The sequence below is a fragment of the Chinchilla lanigera genome, unplaced genomic scaffold (assembly GCF_000276665.1).
Source record: "Chinchilla lanigera isolate Chin_1 unplaced genomic scaffold, ChiLan1.0 scaffold00042, whole genome shotgun sequence".
Taxonomy (NCBI): Eukaryota; Metazoa; Chordata; class Mammalia; order Rodentia; family Chinchillidae; genus Chinchilla; species Chinchilla lanigera.
In genome coordinates, this window is record NW_004955443.1 from 11,662,277 (window position 1) to 11,680,445 (window position 18,169).

An 18,169-nucleotide genomic window follows, 5' to 3' on the forward strand; every position below is an offset into this window, starting at 1 on the left:
GTGCACTGGTAAAAAATGTAGGGAAAATGTACAATACATAGTTACAATTTCCTCATCATTTTCTCCTTCATGATAAATATAATTTGTAAATAATGATACCTTAACTTCAATAAAGTGTGCTGAGCTTTGTCTAAATACCTGCTTTAAGTCTCAGTACTGATCCTTAATCTGTGGATCCATATGAGCTGACATAACAAACACTGCAAAGAAATTTCAAATTGGGAGACATTTTATAATATAGGCTATTGGCTGTCATATTATTAAAAATATAAACTATTCATCACATAATTCCCCAGGTACCTCTTCAAAATTTAACTTCAGTGAATTCATTTTGAAGGCTGACTACTTGTTTTACCAGTACTTGTTTTTCTTGTCATTTTAGCAGGAGCTATTTGAGATTTGTAAACATTACTGGAGTACAATGTCAATTAAGGGAACAGTCAGGGAAATTTTGTACATTTAAATTCTTCTTGTGACCCGGTAAAATTTATGGTCACAGTCACAGACGTATTGAAATTTGGGGTACCAAAATTATGATAAGAATTTGTAAAAAATCTTAATGAAATTTTAATAAATTGTGGAATATATTATTTTAATTGATGTCTAAATATGCCAAATTATTCATCTATGGTTTTCTGAGTAGTATATCCTGAATGAAGTTTTAAAGGTTAAATAATCTCTTCTTTCATTAGCAGTAATTTGGTGGACAATGAAATTATTATTGTGTTGATTATCAGGAACATTAAGTATTTGGTAAAACAAAAAAAAAATCTAAAAACATTTAAATGAATTAGCTTCACTTTCAATATACTCAATATAAACTAAGACTAAAACATTTATAGGTTCTACTCACAAATAAGGTTTTAAGTATATAGATGTTAATATGTATGAAAGTTATGATACCAATTAATACAGTACATGGAAAAATGTATATTTTTCATCAAATATGATTTTCATTATGTTCCTTAAACCAATAAAATTGCAATTATTAATAAATTTTAGAAAATATTTATTATTGATATTCAAATAATGTCAAATTCAGCTAATCTAAAATCAACTAAGCAAACAAATATAAAGAAAGAGGTATTTTTGTGATAAATCAGTTATTACCAAGACAAAACTTTATCCTTCATATATGTGGCTGCAAATGGAGTAGGGTGAGATGCAAACTACACTGATCATAAAACATGTAGAAATTAATATGTAGAGTAGAGTAGGTGTCAACAATTTGGAAAATAAAAGCAAACATATAAACTCACAGTGATACTTAATATTTTAATATAAAAACAACTTTGTGCTTCAATTTGTACTAGTTCAATATTGGAAACAACCCAAATGCCCATCCACTAAGGAATGGATAAAAAAAGTATGGTCTTTTTATACAGTGGTGTATTACTTACCATAAAGAAGGATAAACTTTAAACCTTTACAGGTAAATCAATGCAACTCACGACCATACTCATAAGTGAAATACATTTTTAAAAAAGTGAAATAAATCAGATGCACATGTGTAAAGATTGCATCGTCTCCCTAGTGTGAGAAGCTGAACAAATAAGTAAGACTCAAAATTTTCAACAAATATTGTGAAATGAGAAGCAGCCGGATGTGGTAACACATGAATGTAATTCCAGCACTCAGGAGGCTGAGGCGGGAGGATCATTGCAAGTTTGAGACCAGCCTGAGCTACAAAGTGAGCTCAGGACCAATCTGTACCACATAGAGAGGTCCTGTCTCAAAAAAAAAAAAAAAAAAGTGAGAAGAAATTGGCCAAAAAGAAAGAGAAATTGGGTTGAGGAAAAGAAATGTATATATAAGATATTTATACTACTAATATTTACACTAATAATTAAGATATTTGTACTACTAATTTCTCTTAATTCAATGAAAAGAATTTGTGCTAATATTGTTTGGACAATTTTTTATGCCTATATGTTGTACTCTCAGTACCTACTGTGAAGATAACAATGTGCAATACATTAACCACTGTTACTCTCCTATAATCTTGTTTTGAAATTTTGTTTTGTTTTGCTTTTTTCTCTTTGAAATAAATAAAAAAATTCGTGCTTCACTGCAGGGCCCTGTTATGGGCTGATCTTCCATACTGCCCAGTGGTGTAGTTGCCAGCCTGCTGCGCCAGGAGTGGAGGGCGAACCCTTGAGAAAGCGGGGCTTAGAGAAAGGAAGGTGCGGGTCATGCGCACTGAGCTCGTGAAGGGTGGTGGGGCTCTTCATACTCTGCACCTTTTTCTTCTCACCTTCCTGTTTTCCTCTCTCCCTTCTTCTTGTTTCCCTCACTTACTCACTTATGTGCCTCTTCTCTCTCTCTCTCTCTCTCTCTCTCTCTCTCTCTCTCTCTCTCTCTGCTTCTCCCCATCCCCTCTGCTCTCCTTCCCCACCTCTTTGTCTCTGTCTCTTTTTGTATCTGTCTCTGTCGGTCTCTCCCTCCCTTCCTTCAGTGCTCCGCCATATGATCTGCCTTATCACAGGACCAAAGAATAAGGAAGCCAATCAAAGATGGACTGAAACATCTGAAGCTAAGAGTTTACACTTTACAAAAATAAAGGAAAATTATTACCTAATAAATCATCAACTTTTAGATTTAAACACATTGGGTTTTAACAGTGAATATCTTAGTAGTTGCAAAGACTTTTTCCTATTCATATCTCCTAGAATTCTTTAAAACTCAATCTTTAAATTAAAAAGTTCCTACATTATCAGTCTCAAATGCAATATGTTCTCCAGTGCCTTCAAAAATATATTCTCTAGTTTATTATTCTATAGTTCAGTATGATTACTGAGATCCTTAATCAAATACAAATTATTCTATCATAGCTTATAGTGAAAACCTTTCAAGACACTTGAAAATACAAAACATTATTATTTTAAGAATCATAATGACCTGGGTGTGGTGGCCCATGCTGTTAATAGTAGGAGTTTGGGAGGCTGAGACAGGAGAATTACAAGTTCAGTGCCAGTCTTGAATAACACAGTTGGAACATAAGGAGACACTTCTTCAATCAATAAACCATAATATCAGTTTCTCTAGAATTATATCATTTAAATAAAATTCAGTTCAGAGAAAGAATAATAAAGGCTCAGAACATAGACTTAAGTAACAACAGTAATTTAAGATTATGCATAAAATGAAAAAAACATGCAGGGCAAATGAAATGGTATCTGAGGAAGAAAAAGGAAATCATAATGTATTGGACAAGAAGCAGGAACACCTCTCTGAAGAAAGATTCTCCTGCTTTGCACTGTGGGATAACCTTTTGGCATTCATCTGTAGATACTTCAAAATAATTTTCTGTATTGCAAGGTTCTGAGATGAGTACACATATTTTCTTCAGTTTATAAAGCAGTGAAAGAAGAACATACGGCCTCAAATAAACTTTATCCATTCACATTTTGCAGAATAAGTGACAATGGTGAAATGTTTGAAATTATATGAAAGCCCTAAATAGTATGTAAGTAAAATGTGTCATTGTTAACATACATTTTTATCTTTTACTATGTATGACTATTAATTGATTTACCTAATATTACAATTTAACCTCTCAGATTTGTATTGACTATACTAGTGAATGCCCTATGGATTACTTTTGTTTATTTCATAGTGAATAATCCAGTTGTAGCTGTAATAAAACAGATAACATAAATTTCTACATTGATAGTCATTTTTGTTTTCATGTGAAAACATTATATTATTGAAATAATTTGTCTTGATGTGAAACAAAACAATAAGAACATAGAATTTTATCCTTTGTAAAGGGCAAAATGACAAATTGTGTAGCGTCAAGTACCATTACAATAAACTCCATTTACATTTAAAGAGTAGGTAAGGGGAAAAAGTTATCAGTTATTCTGAATCAAAAAGAATTTCCCAGGGGGAGTTTATTCCTCAGAATATAAATGGATAAAGTTTATTTGAGGCCATATGTTTTCTTTCCTCTCATTGCTTCATAAACTGCAAAAAATTAGAAGTACTCATTTCAGAACTGTGCAATACAGAACGCTATTTGGAAGCATTTACAGATGAATGCGAAAAGGTTATCCCACAGTGAAAATAATTGGATGCCCCAGAAGTTAGTGTGCTCTTTTTTCCTATTTCTGAACCTGTGTTTACTTATCTCATTCCTAGCCTGTCTGTCCTTAAAATCCTCTTAAAAACATAAAAGTATCTGCATGGTGATTTAAAAAAAATAAGAATAAAAGGGAAAGCTGTGAAAACTTGGTAAAAGATGTATTGTGATTAAAATATGTGTTTTTCTCTTAACTGTTTGAACAATAAGTAGTGGCATGTACTTTAATGGAGCAAAATAGTTTATTGAGGACATACAAGCCTACATATAATACTAACACAGCACAGAAATTTACCATTTAAAACATACATTCTCATGTGACTCCAGGTTATTAAAATAGTAGGTTATTGGAGTTTTTGTTTGTTTGTTTGTTTCTTGGTACCGGGAATCAAGCTCAGGACCTTGCACTTGGGTGCTTGTGCCACTGAGCTACACTCCTGGCCCTAAAATAGAATGTTATTAAAATACACTTAGCATCATACATCAATGAATATTTAGAACTATAATCTTATTTAGGGGACAATATCTGCTTCTACATGAATTCACATGAATGTTCTATTGCATAACAAAAAATAGAACTATTGAGGTTACATGCTCATACCAGAAGAGTGACTGCATATGTCCTTTGCTGCAATAATTTCAGACTCTCTGAATTTGTTTAAAATGCCTGAAATGATTAAAGGCTTTCACTAAGAAATATATATAATATGATCAAACACTTGAGTTGTGTGCAAGTAACTCTTGCAATATAGAAAACAATGAAGATAGAAATGTATTAAGGTTTTTAAAAATCTGAATATCTTCTATAAGGTTTCATTTTAATTTATTTTTCTCCTAAGAAATGATATCATAGTTTTATAAAGTGAAATTGATATAAATCGGTACAGTTTTTTTCTGTATCTATAAAAAATAGAAATATTTACAGAAGTAAGGTACAGAATAAAGTCAAAGCAGTAGTCTTGTTGTTATCTGAAAGTTACATACATCCTCATTAATAAAGAATGGATATTTATTGTTCACTAAATAAAAGAATGAATTCTAATAGATAAAATATAGTGATAACTAAAACTTTTCATATGGTCCAGGAATCAGGAATTACTTGCCTAGTGCCTTTATGAAGTATATAAATGTGTGTGATTTTTCTAAGTATATAGAATTATAGGTTAGACTATCCACTAAAAGCAGTAATTACCATTTCTTAAAATCTCAGCAAGACTATGCGGTTTCTGATAGAAACAGGGAGAAAAGAAAGCAAAGTAAAAACATTAATGTTATCACAAGTCTTTTTAAGTAGAGAAGCCAGGGTCTTATATCACATTTATAACTTCATCATAAAATTTCACCTGTTTTTTTAATGTGAGCAGATATTTTAATGAAATGTACTTCACACACTTGAAATTTGCTTAAGAAATTCACTACACCTCAACAAAATATCAAAATGTTTGCAGTAAAGTTTCTGTTTTGATAGCTAGAAAAATAATACATGTTGCAAATGCATGCAAAAATCAGTACGTTATGGTGTGTGTTGTAATAAACTTTAACATTGACTGCTTTTCAAAGTTAAAGTCCTTTTTTAAATCATGTTTCAGGTTTCTCCCTTCTTGCAACTGTTTTCCCAACAGCATTATGTAATATATATTTGGCTACAAGGAAACTTTCAAAGTGCACTGGAAAGTGTTACTACCAAAAGAACAGAACAAAAATGAAAAATTTCATCTTTTTTTTTTTTTTTGGTTTTTCTCCGGTACCGGGAACCGAACTCACGACCTTGCGCTTGCCAGGCAGACGCTTTGCCGCTGAGCTAAATCCCCAGCCCCTCATCATTTTTAGATACAGAAATTAAAAGCATAGAAATGTACATCCAAGACACAGAAATATAAATATAAATTACTTCATAGCTTGTGTATTTCTCAGCCAATATGCTTATTATTATACGTGTTGAAGTATGGAAATAGTCATCTAATTCTTTTTATCATGCAGATTTCAAGTTAATCAGGTAGTGCGTAATTAGACAAGTAGTTCAACCAATAAACGTTCAATATAAATTTTGATAGGTAGTATAGAAAGAGAGCAAACAATTGTGAAAAGTTGATATGGTTTCACTTATACCAGGTATTTTTTTAAAAAAAGCCATTTGTCAATATGTGAAGACATTTTGTTTGCTCTGACAGGTGTAGGGACTACTACTGACATCCCATGAATTTAGGCCAGGGATATTTCTAAACATCTGAGCATACACAGGGGAATTTCCACACAATTGTGTAATTAAGAATATTAAGATTTAAAAACAATTCCACAATGATGGAGTAATGATATCTTTTTTTAAATTGTTTTTTAATTTTAAAAAATTAAATAAGGAAAACATATTAGCAGACAGATATCCATTTACAAAATAGCATAAGAACAATACAAACAAAACAGAGTTACAGACAAAGTTGTAGGAAATTAACCATGGTTGTCGTACTATTTATTGATATCTTCAAAGTGGTTTCTCAGGAAAACAAATAGAGATATACAAGATTGATCAAACAAGTAATCATTAGCTGTTCCTTTCTGTAGAGCAACAGAAGACAGTAGTACAACTATGTTAGCTGTCCTGTATATACATACTTACGTAATTTCCCCTTCTTTCCCTTCTCTTTCCCCACACCCCATTGCCCTTTTCTTTTGAGCATTTTCCTTTCATTTCATAATGTCTATCATACCTCCTAGTTTTCATTCACTCTTTGAGGACTTACACTAGTGAGACAATATGATGCTTACACATGTAGTCTGATTTCATTCACTAATGAGTATGATCTCTAGTTGTGACATTTACCTAAAAGGCCTCGGGTTTATCTTTCTTTATATCTGAGTAATATTCCATTATATAAAAGTACCACAATTTTTTTATCCAATCCTCAGTGGATGGACATTTAGGTTTCTTCCACAATTTAGCAATTACAAATTGTGCTACTATGATCATGGGTGCACATATATCACTGTGATATGATGCTTTCAGATCTTCTGGGAAAATACCCAGCAGGGGGATAGCTGGGTTGAATGGGACCTCTAGACCTAGTTTGCTGAGCAATCTCCAAACTGATTTCCACAGTGGCTTCACCAGTCTGCATTCCCACCAGCAATGGAAGAGAGCTCCTATTTCTCCACAGCCTCACCAGCATTTGTTATTGATTGATTTCTTAATGCTAGCCATTCTTACTCTGGTGAGGTGGAATCTCACTGTTGCTTTAATTTGCTTTTCTTGAATGACTAATGATGTTGAACAATTTCTCATGTATTTATTTGCCATTTGTATTTCTTTATCTGAGAAGTGTGTACTCATCTCAGCTGCCCAGTTTTGGATTGGGTCTTTGAATTTGCGGGGGGGGGGGGTGAGGCTTTTTAATTCTTTATATGTTCTAGATAGAAGCTCTTTGTCTGAGGGACAGTAAGCTAAAATTTTTTCCCAGTTTGTGGGTTTTCTTTTTACTCTGCTGGTGATTTCTTTAGATGTGCAGAAACTATTTAGTAGGATGAGATCCCAGTTGTTGATTCTTTGAAGTATTTCTCGGGCAGTTTGGGTTTTGTTCATGAACTCCCTGCCTACCCCTATGTCTTCAAGGTGTTTACCTACTTTCTCGTCCAGTAGATTTAGTGTTTCTGTTTTAATATTGAGATCTGTGATCCATTTTGATTGTGTTAGGTGCATGTTGATATACATGGGTCTATTTTCAGTCTTTGACAGGTGGCAAGCCAATTTTTCCAGCACCATTTATTAAAGAGGCTATCATTCTTCCAGTGAGTTTGTTTGGCTCGTTTATCAAAGATTAGGTAGCTGAATGTGTTTGTGGTTGTGTCTGTGTCCTACAGTCTGTTCCATTGATCCTCTAGCCTGTTTTTTAACCAGTACCATGTTGATTTTATTATAGTGGCTTTGTAGTATAATTTCAGGTCATGTATTGTAATTCCATCTCAGTTGTTCTTGTTGCCCAGGGTTGCTTTTGCTATTCTGGGTCTCTTCTGGTTCCAGAAGAATTTAAGGAATTCTTTCTCTAGATCTGTGAGGTATACCAATGGTAGTTTAACTGGAATTGCATTGAATCTGTACAACAGTTTTGGTAGTATGGCCATTTTCACAATGTTGCTTCTTCCTATCCATGAGCAAGAAATATTTTTCCATTTATTGAAATCTTCATTGATCTCTTTTTTTCAGAGTACTGTAGTTTTCATTGAATAGATCTTTTACTTCTTTTGTTAGGTTGATTCCTAAGTATTTCAATTTCTTGGATGTTATTGTGAAAGGTATGGTTTCCTTAATTTCTCTCTCCGTCTGTTTGTTGTTTGTGTATAGGAATGCTATTGATTTTTGAGTGCTGACTTTGTATCCAGCTATACTGCTGAATTTGTTGTTTAATTCAAGGAGCCTTCTTGTGGAGTTTTTGGGGTCTTCCTTGTAAAGTATCATGTCATCTGCAAATAGTGATAGTTTTACTTCTTCCTTTCCTATCCTTATTTCTTTTATTTCTCTCTCCTGTCTAATTGCTCTGGCTACTGGTTCCAGAACTATGTTGAACAGGAGTGGGGACAACAGACATCCTTGTCTTATTCCTGATTTTAAAGTAAAACCTTTCAGTTTTTGTTCATTTAGTATGATGTTGGCTGTTGGTTTGTCATAGATGGCTTTGATCAGATTGAAGTAAAGGCCATCTATTGCTATTTTCTGTGGAGTTTTTATCATGAATGCATGTTGGATCTTGTCAAAAGCTTTTTCTGCATCTATTGAGATGATCATATTTTTTTGTCTTTGGCTCTATTGATATGGTTTATAACATTTATTGATTTGCAAATATTGAACCATCCCTGCATTCCTGAACTGAATCTGACTTGGTCCTGGTATGATTTTCTTGATGATTTGCTGCCTTGTATTTGCTAGTATTTTATTGAGTATCTTTGCATCTATATTCATTAGGGAGATTGGTCTGTAGTTCTCTTTCTTGGTTGGCTCTTTCCCTGGTTTTGGTATCAGTATAATACTTGCCTCCAGAAATGAGTTAAGGAGAATTGCTTCCTTTTCAATTTCGTTGAAGAGTTTGAGGAATGTTGGCATTAAATCATCTCTGAATTTCTTGTGAAATTCGGCTGTGAATCCATCAGGGCCTGGGCTTTTCTTTGTTGGTAGGTTTTTAAAACATATTTTCAATCTCATTTATTGATATTGAATTGTTCAGGATTTTTTTTTCTTTTTGAATCAACCTTGTTAATTTGTGCATATCTAGGAATCTGTCCATTTCTTCTGAGTTTTCTCTCCTATGGGAGTAAAGATTTTCAAAGTAGGTATTAATGGTCTTCTGAATTTCTTTGGAATCTGTAGTAATTTCATCCTTTTCATTCCTTATTGCACAACTTTGAGTTTTTTCCTTCCTTTTTTTTTGATAAGGTTGGCTAGGGGTTTATCAATTTTATTTATTCTTTCAAAGAACCAACTCCTTGATTCATTTATTTTTTGTAGGGTTTTCTTCATCTCAATTGCTTTAATTTCTGGCCAGAGAGTAATGATATCTTAAAGCTGATCATATACATATGATCAGAAGCCAAAATAAAGATGCCCAAGTACATTTTAAAGAATTTTAATCATACATACTATGTTGTCAAATAGTAGTAATATGAAACTAGTCATCATTAGCAAAATATTTGGAAACTTCATGAATATGTGCTAATTAAACACAAAAATTCAACTCTCTTTTGTGATGAAAATAGTCATCAAAATTAAGAGCTTAGGAGACTGTTCTGGCTTATATCTAGATGTCCCTTCAATGCCCGATGTGTTCACAGGCAAGACTTTTGGGATGTGACTGAATCATGAATATGTGATACCGTTTTAAGGGCAGGCAAAACTGGATTAGTCCACTTATTGGATTAGCATGGTTCTGTGTGGTTGAGTGAATTTCCAATGACAGAAGCCCCACCATGGGTGTGAGTGGCACCAACCCATTGGCTTATAGTCTGAAGCAAGAAAAAGACAAAGGGAGGTTCACTATGATACTTCCTGCCTGACATGTCATAAATTGTTTCTCCTGTACTGTACCTTTCTGCCATGCCACCTTGCCTTAAAAACAGGAGACTAAGAACTCAAACTTCTACAAACTGTGAGCTAAGATAAACTTTTCCTTTTTTAACTTGTGATTATTGCATAATTTTCACAGCAGCAAAACAGTAACTAAGACAGGGACTGTCTCAATATTAGAGAAGAAATGTAGGAATAATTTTTCCCTCAATATGTTGATTTTAATATGATTGAATAATTTCTCCTAAAAATGTGAATACTGTGCCAACTGTGGTGAATGTTCTAACCAGAACAGTTAGAAAAGATACACACACTTAAATCCAGAATAAAAGTATTTAACTGTATTTTGCTGGATGAGGTGGCCTTGTATGTAGAAAATTCAAAGTCTACACAAAAACTGAAAAAACAAAAAAAGTAGTAGAACTGATAAACAAAGATTGGCTGAAAGATATGAGATAAATATATTCAGATCAGTTGCATTCCTTTGCACTAACAATTAATAATCAAAAGTTAAATTACTAAAAGTATATTACTTGCACTAAAAGCTTTAAGAATTAAATTTAATTAAGGAATTGTTGGATTTTGTACAAAATTATACATAACAATAACAATAAATAACAGAAGACGTAAATAAATAACTCATGTTCGAAGAATGCAAGACTTACTGCTGATGAGATTTCAATACTCCTTAAATTTACTTACAGGTTCAACACAGTTTTAGTTGTTTTTTTTTTTTTTTTTTTTTTTTTGTCTTTTTGAGACGTTTCCCCTGTTCAATTGAGGATGGCTTAGAACTTACATTGTACGTCAGGATGTACTTGAACTCTCAATGATCCTCCTGCCTCAGCCTCCTGAGTGTTGGGATTACAGACATGCACCACCACACCCAGCTCCAGTATCATGCTCTTAACAGGAGAAGAAAAGATTTGGGAAGAATGGCTTTGTGAAGATAGTAGACTTGATCGGGACAAATGATTTGGCAGATACTATGGAACACCTGCAGATGCTTAGTGGACCGCCAGCTCTCAGTTCACTTGCATGAAAGAGATGCACAAAAGCACAGTGGTTCAAGCTATGTGGGCTTTCACACCAGGCTGCACCAATTACACACTTATATAGACCTAAATTTCTCATTTATATCTTTGAAAAATTGATTATACTATCTAACTCATAAGGCTGAGGCTTATTTGGAAGGAGTTCAAAAAGGAATTCTTGAAGATTATGATTGTTAACTTTATGGGGTTAGAATTCAGAAAATTCAGGACATGGAATTAGAAATACATACAGATGTTATTACATTCATGTAGGCAACTGAGTATCTCAGAAAGTGGAGAATTATTTGGGAAAAAACAAGAGTAATGAGATCTGGGGAATTTTATTGCGAGTTTTAATTTGAGTTAGATTAAATATGGCTAACTTTATCAAAGACATAAATATGGTCTACATTTTAAGGTCAGAATTTAAAGACTTTTGTTTTATTATTTGAAAAAATCAAAGAAAATATTGTTTGTAAAGAAAGGCACTCTGTAGTGCTTGCTGTGGAACAGAAGTTATGACACGGCAAATGATTCTAATTGTAATAAATGAAAGTAGTTTCTACATTTGAAAAATTCTCTGGAAGGAGATTCTTTATAGATGAGCTATGCCTGATTAAGAATGTGAAGGAATTGGAGATGACTATGTATTTTTGACTAAGGGTATAATGATGACATTGACAGTGATAGTAATATGGTATGTTAAAAATAATAAAAATGTTAAGTTTTAAGAGAAAGTGAATACTGAATATTCAGGATGACATATCTTGCAGTTAGCCTGAAAGAAAAGCTTGAAAATATGTATTAATTTCCCTCTTTTAGCTTTTCGCATGTTATTTTTTAAAATTTGCTTTTTCTTAGTGATTTGACCATAAAATTAGTTTCTTAACATTCCCTCTGGATTTTTACTATTCTGCATTGTAATTATGTGAATATATTTAATTTTTAGCTGTCTGTTCTTAAATAAAGTCTCATTGTTTTCCTATTTCTGCTTCAACACCTGAAAAGATTATTGCATTGATTTATCTTACCTTCAAACATTTTTATTAGGTGTAGTAATGCAAAAAGTCTATTGGTACACTAATGTGTTCAAGTCTCCATTTATTTGTCAGAATTTCTCTCATCTCTCTTTTTGTTTTGACATTGTTTGTGGTTGGCTGAATTTACTTAAGTAAATGTTTCACTGTATGCTATTATTTCAAAAGTACTGGTAAGGCCCTGAGCGGTTCAAGAACTCCTTATCAAGAAAAATATGATTATTACTATCCTTTTTAAATCACATCTTAATTTGTCTATAAATTCTATTACTGTTCTAATGTCTCTATGGCTCACAATATTTTAACATGACCTCTGCATGAAAATGCAAGCAAAGAAGCTAAAATAGGGAATATAACAAAATTAGAATGGATAAGTGGGGGAATTTGTGCATGCATAAGTAAATTTCAGTACTATAATTTTCTATACAAAATAAGTGTTTTATTCAGCAAAGAACGTCTAATATTATATATCACTCAGATTTCATGCCAAAAACTATTATTATCAAAAAATCACAGCTTTCCCAGGAACATCCAGATGTTAAGCAACATGTACCAGAAACTTATCCCAAACCAGGAAGAATTCATAGCTTAAGCATTTTACTTAGAATCTGTCTGTTGCCTAATCATGATATCATGCAAAATAGTGGTGTGGATTATGCATATGTATGTACTACCTAAAACTGCAAGAAGTGCACATGAAGTCAGCCAGTGTTTTTCACAATATGTAAAATAGACACACACACACACACATATATATGTGTGTGTATATATATATATATATACACACACATATATATGTGTAAAAGCCATTAAAAACCTTTTATATGAATTCTTTGGCCCATTAAAAATTTGCAGAATGTGTTATTATTAGGTTTCTCCTTTCTTAGGCCATTTAAAATATATGCATTATTCAATACCTGTCATTGACAAAGTTAATCTTTAAAAGTTATCTACAATATGTGTGTTACTAAAATGCTTATACTAAAAAGTGCTGCAATGCATTTGAATAGCAGACCAATAATTAGACTTACTACTTTTCACGTAATTTTTAAAATTACTACTAATATCTCTGCTTATAGAGCTAAGTGGTCATGGAAGACAATCAGGTGACTGTTATTCTACTTGAAATATTTAGATTGTTTCTCTAGCGTGCTTACGAATGTAGTTACAAATTTAAAAGCCAATTAGAAAATATTTGAAAAGCAGGAATATACAAAGTTACTCTATTTGGTCATCTGATTTATAGAATTAGTACTAGTTAAAAACAGCAACGTTTCTGTGATAATCAAAAGATCCATAATTAGAATAAGGTGTGAAGAAAAAATAATTTGGGGCAGAAGCTTATAGATATATTTGATTTAAAATTACAAACCACTTACAATATGGCAGGCAAAATTTTAAACAGTGAGAATCTGACAACTACAAAAGCAAAAAAACAAAATTTAAAAAGCTAGCAGTTGTCATCATAGATGTTGTATTATTTTGATGGAGAAGTGAAAATAAAAATAAGTAAAAATATGTTAAATAGCAGTCTCAAGCATGAAGGGGAAATGGTAGATTAAAGGATGTTAAGAGCACGATTTCTACTATTCCAAATAGGGTGACCAAGAAAGCTGCTTCAGAGGAGGTGGCAGCTGAGTGTGAATCTCTGTGTCAGAGAATAAGTTACTGAAAGTATAGCAGAGATTCCATGAGAGGGAGTGTAAGAGAATATAGAAATAGTATCTTCTCCATACAGTAAATACTAAACTCCACTAAAGTGTTAATAAAAAAAAGTCATTGGGACTAATATATTTCTTAATGTATGAAGTTTTAAAATATAATCTATATAACAAATGATCTCTTAGCAGAAATATATTTATAATGTTACTATTTTCCCCTAACTCCATGAGTACTATCAGCGTTCAAACAAATGCCTTTAACACAATACTTATAGTAATGCAGTAACCAGTCAAATGTTACCCCAATGGCTTCCCTTTAATCCAGGAACTGTGGAAATCTATTCAAAACTTATGTCAAATCCGACCCTGCAGTGGTTCCCCTCCTTCTCGGGAAACAATGTAAAGTTTTGCCCATAGTGCTCAAAAATCTGTTTGGCCTACTTTCTCTCCTACATTAAAAAGGCCTCATACTGTTCATTGAAAATATCTATCTTACTTTTTAGGGACTTTGCATCAGCTGACATTTCTACTTATGGTGTGTTTCCTTAACTAAAATCTCCCTTTCTTTAACCATGTATCTTGAAACTATTGTTACCTTTATTTTCTCTAACTCACAAGTTTCATAGACTTCTTATGGAGCTCCATGTCCTCCTAAAATCTTTCTCATTATCTACTATTATTGTTGTATATATTTTGCCTTTATCTTTCAGTTTTTTGTCTCCTTAGTTAGGATTACATCATCTGCATAGCTTCCTGGTTTGCTAAGTGTCACAAAGGCTTAGTGTAGTTAGTATACATATATTTTGATTGTATTGATAGAATAAAAGAAATAACCTTTTTTATTTGCATACGAGACCATTACACATGATCAACTGTTTAGAAAATGCAATTTCTCTTACAAAATTTCCTTTCTTTTTTATAAGTTTATTGGTGGGGCTGGGGATTTAGCTCAGCGGCAAAAGCGCCTGCCTGGCAAGTGCAAGGTCGGGAGTTCGGTTCCTGGTACCAGAGAAAAACCAAAAAAAACAACAACAACAAAAAAAAATAAGTTTATTGGTATAATTTATATATGCATAATGATCATATTCATCACAGGAAATTTGTACCTATACATTAGATATTGTAGATCCTCCTTTTTCCCCATTTCCCTACCCTCTCTTCAACCTCTCCTCCCCTGCATATTTACAAAGCTTTGTTTCCATTTCATCATTTTTTCACATTTTTTCTTTTCCTTTCTATTCATCCAAACAATTCCTTTTGAATTATTACTTCCTATTTCATAATATATGTTATACATTTGGGTTCTTATTTACACTTTAAGTTTCTCACACCAGACAGAAAATACAATAGTCACACATATATGTTCAACTCATTTCACTTAGAGTATGTTCTCATAGTCCATCTATTTAGGTATAAATTTCTCAAGTTTATCCTCCTTTATGACTCAGTAGTACTCAGTTGTATAAAAAAAAATCTTTTTTTATCCATTCCATGATTGATGGACATTTGGGTTATTTCCAAGATTTAGTTATTTTTAAATTGTGCTGCTATAAATGTGGGTGTGCATATATCACAGTGGTATGATGATTTTAATTCTTCACACACCAACTTTATATTCTTCTTTGTGCTTATCATTTTCTGAAATTTATTAATTGTTTTCCTCTCTCACTGACAGTCTTGTTTGCTACCCCCTCTATTGCTTGGACAATATTTGTCAATTTTTTATGCTTTGTAATGCTAAACAATCTGTTTTCTCTTTACCTGTGATTCAACTTCTATACTGCTCTATACCATATCTTTTATTTTAAAAATTAAAAAAAAACAACTGACAGAACAACAATGGAGACAAAATCAAAACAACATAAAAAACAGCAAAATGATACATGACCTCAATACAAAATGATAGAAATTTACAGTGGTTGCATACTGTTATGGTCAATAAAATTGCTCAGTCCATTAGACATAAGAATGCAAGATTTTTTATTTTTTTATGCTTTAATAAAATTGCTATATTTCCTGAATTTGAATAAGAAAAATATAAAACACATTCTCTTGGACATTTTACAAATTTTGATTCTGCAAGTATCCTTTTTAAAATATAAACTATTCTGGTCTTTTTATTAAATACTGAACATAATTTATGAAAGTGATGCCTTCAGGCTTCTTTTTCAAATTTTAGGTTACAAAAATTTATTTTGCACAGATATTTTTCCTGTCTCACTACTAGCTAATATATCAGTACCTCTCAGGTGTATATGGTTGGAATAATATTCAATCCTATGAAGCTTTGTGATATTACCAGGAAAATGTTTTTAGGTACCCATAAAATTCAGAGGGACCAACAGTTTTTTTTACAAACTTTTGACACACTAGGTATGCATAATAACTTTCTTCTCACGATCATCTTTCAGAAAATTATTTTTACAATCTTTTGAAGACAATTTATCTAGTGCCAGGTATTATTTCAAACTGTGAAACTAAACCCATAGCCTTAAGCAACTTTTTAATGATTTGAGATTTAAAATGAAATTTCCAACTCATGGCACTCATTATACCTCTTAAAACTAAACAACACTTTCCTGATGCTGTTATTCAATCACATACTCATGCAATTCTGTTTATGTCCAATTACTTCAATGCTTGATTGATATCAAGGTCTACATTTTAATACATGGCAGGTGAATCAATAGAAGTTCTGGAATGATATTTATCTTTACAAAAATACTGTTAAGGTGTGAAAGGGAATCTTTTGACAAGAATATCTTTTATTCTGCCTGCTGCCTTGTTGCTGAAATATAAGAACCACTGCATTCAGATATCCACAGGCAATTTGTCCTTTCATTTTTGCACCAAAAAGCAAGCTGAAGCCTTTCAGAAAATTAGTTTTGTTACCATTATTGAGTAGTGTGACTGAGCTCACATTAGATGAGAATGAAAGATTACAATTCAAACCTTTCAAGCCCTTCAGGGGAATTTTTTTAGTTAGGTCCAAGAGGTATTCACCTTTCTGAGTGTTCACTGGAAATATTATTGTTAAATTATTTATAAATGACTTATGAAATATTACATTTACCATTTGAACTTATTGGTAAAAATAAGGTTATACAGAGAATTTGGGGAGCACTATTACTGTAAAAGGAATTGGGAGTTCATATTTCAAAATTAAATCAATTAAGTTTAAAACAGAAAACATCTTGTTTGACAGAAGAAAAATAGTCTATTGTATAATTACAGCTAAGTCATGTGGTATCTAAGTCTTTAACTCAAGCTTAAGAATATGGAATTTTAAAGATGCAAGTGACATTGAAGATCATATACTTTATCTCACCTATGTAAATAATGCACTGCATTTTTTTATTTTAAAGAGAATTGAAAAAAAGAACAACAGGAAAATGCCAACAATATCCCAGCATGTCTTTTTAATGACTTTTTAGATCAAAAGTTAATTAAGATGATATCTGCTAAAATACATAGGATGAAGTCCTACTTCAGTGAACTTCTGCAAGCAAATTAACTTTATTTTGTCTGCATGGAGTAGAAATAGTTTTAACTGTGACATGTCATACTCAATGTTTTATATTTATATTAGAAACAAAATTATTACAGCTGCTCATATAACTATATATGCACATATATGACAAGATCTACAGTATTGTTGAATATATTTGTATAACATGCACACACATGACACAGTGTGAGGACTGTTTAGAAAATGAAATGTTTTACCAGCTTGAATTTTTAATAAATACAGGTTAACATTTGCCTTAGGGAAAAAAAAAAAATCACGTTTCTCTGTAGTTAGTTGGGGGAACGATTGCAGAATATTCTATTGTTATATCACTGTCTACATTTCATTGTTTTCTGGACTCCCCTCCCACCTTCAAACACAGAAATGTTGAGTCTCTCTGTCCCTCTTTGCCTGGTCGTTTTTTTCCCCTGCAGCCAGCAAGATTTCTTTGCTTTTTAGGACTTGTGATAAAATTTCATCCATCTCGATAACCCAATATATTTCCTTGTTTCTTCTTGACCATGTATCCGAGTTCTTTTTTTCTAGGGAATGGAAAGTTAGTATAATTGGGGAGTCATCTTAATGAATACAATGCTAGTTTTAATATATTCATTAGCATATGGTGTGACAGTAGGTGAAAAAACTGCTGAAAGAAATTGCTCACATATTCACATAAATTTTTTTATTATTTCAATATTATAATCTAAAATATCATCAAACTTTGTTGTACTTGCTCTGGATTAATATTATAGAAATAAGGGCTGGGGATTTAGCTCAGTGGCACACAGCCTGCCCGGCAAGC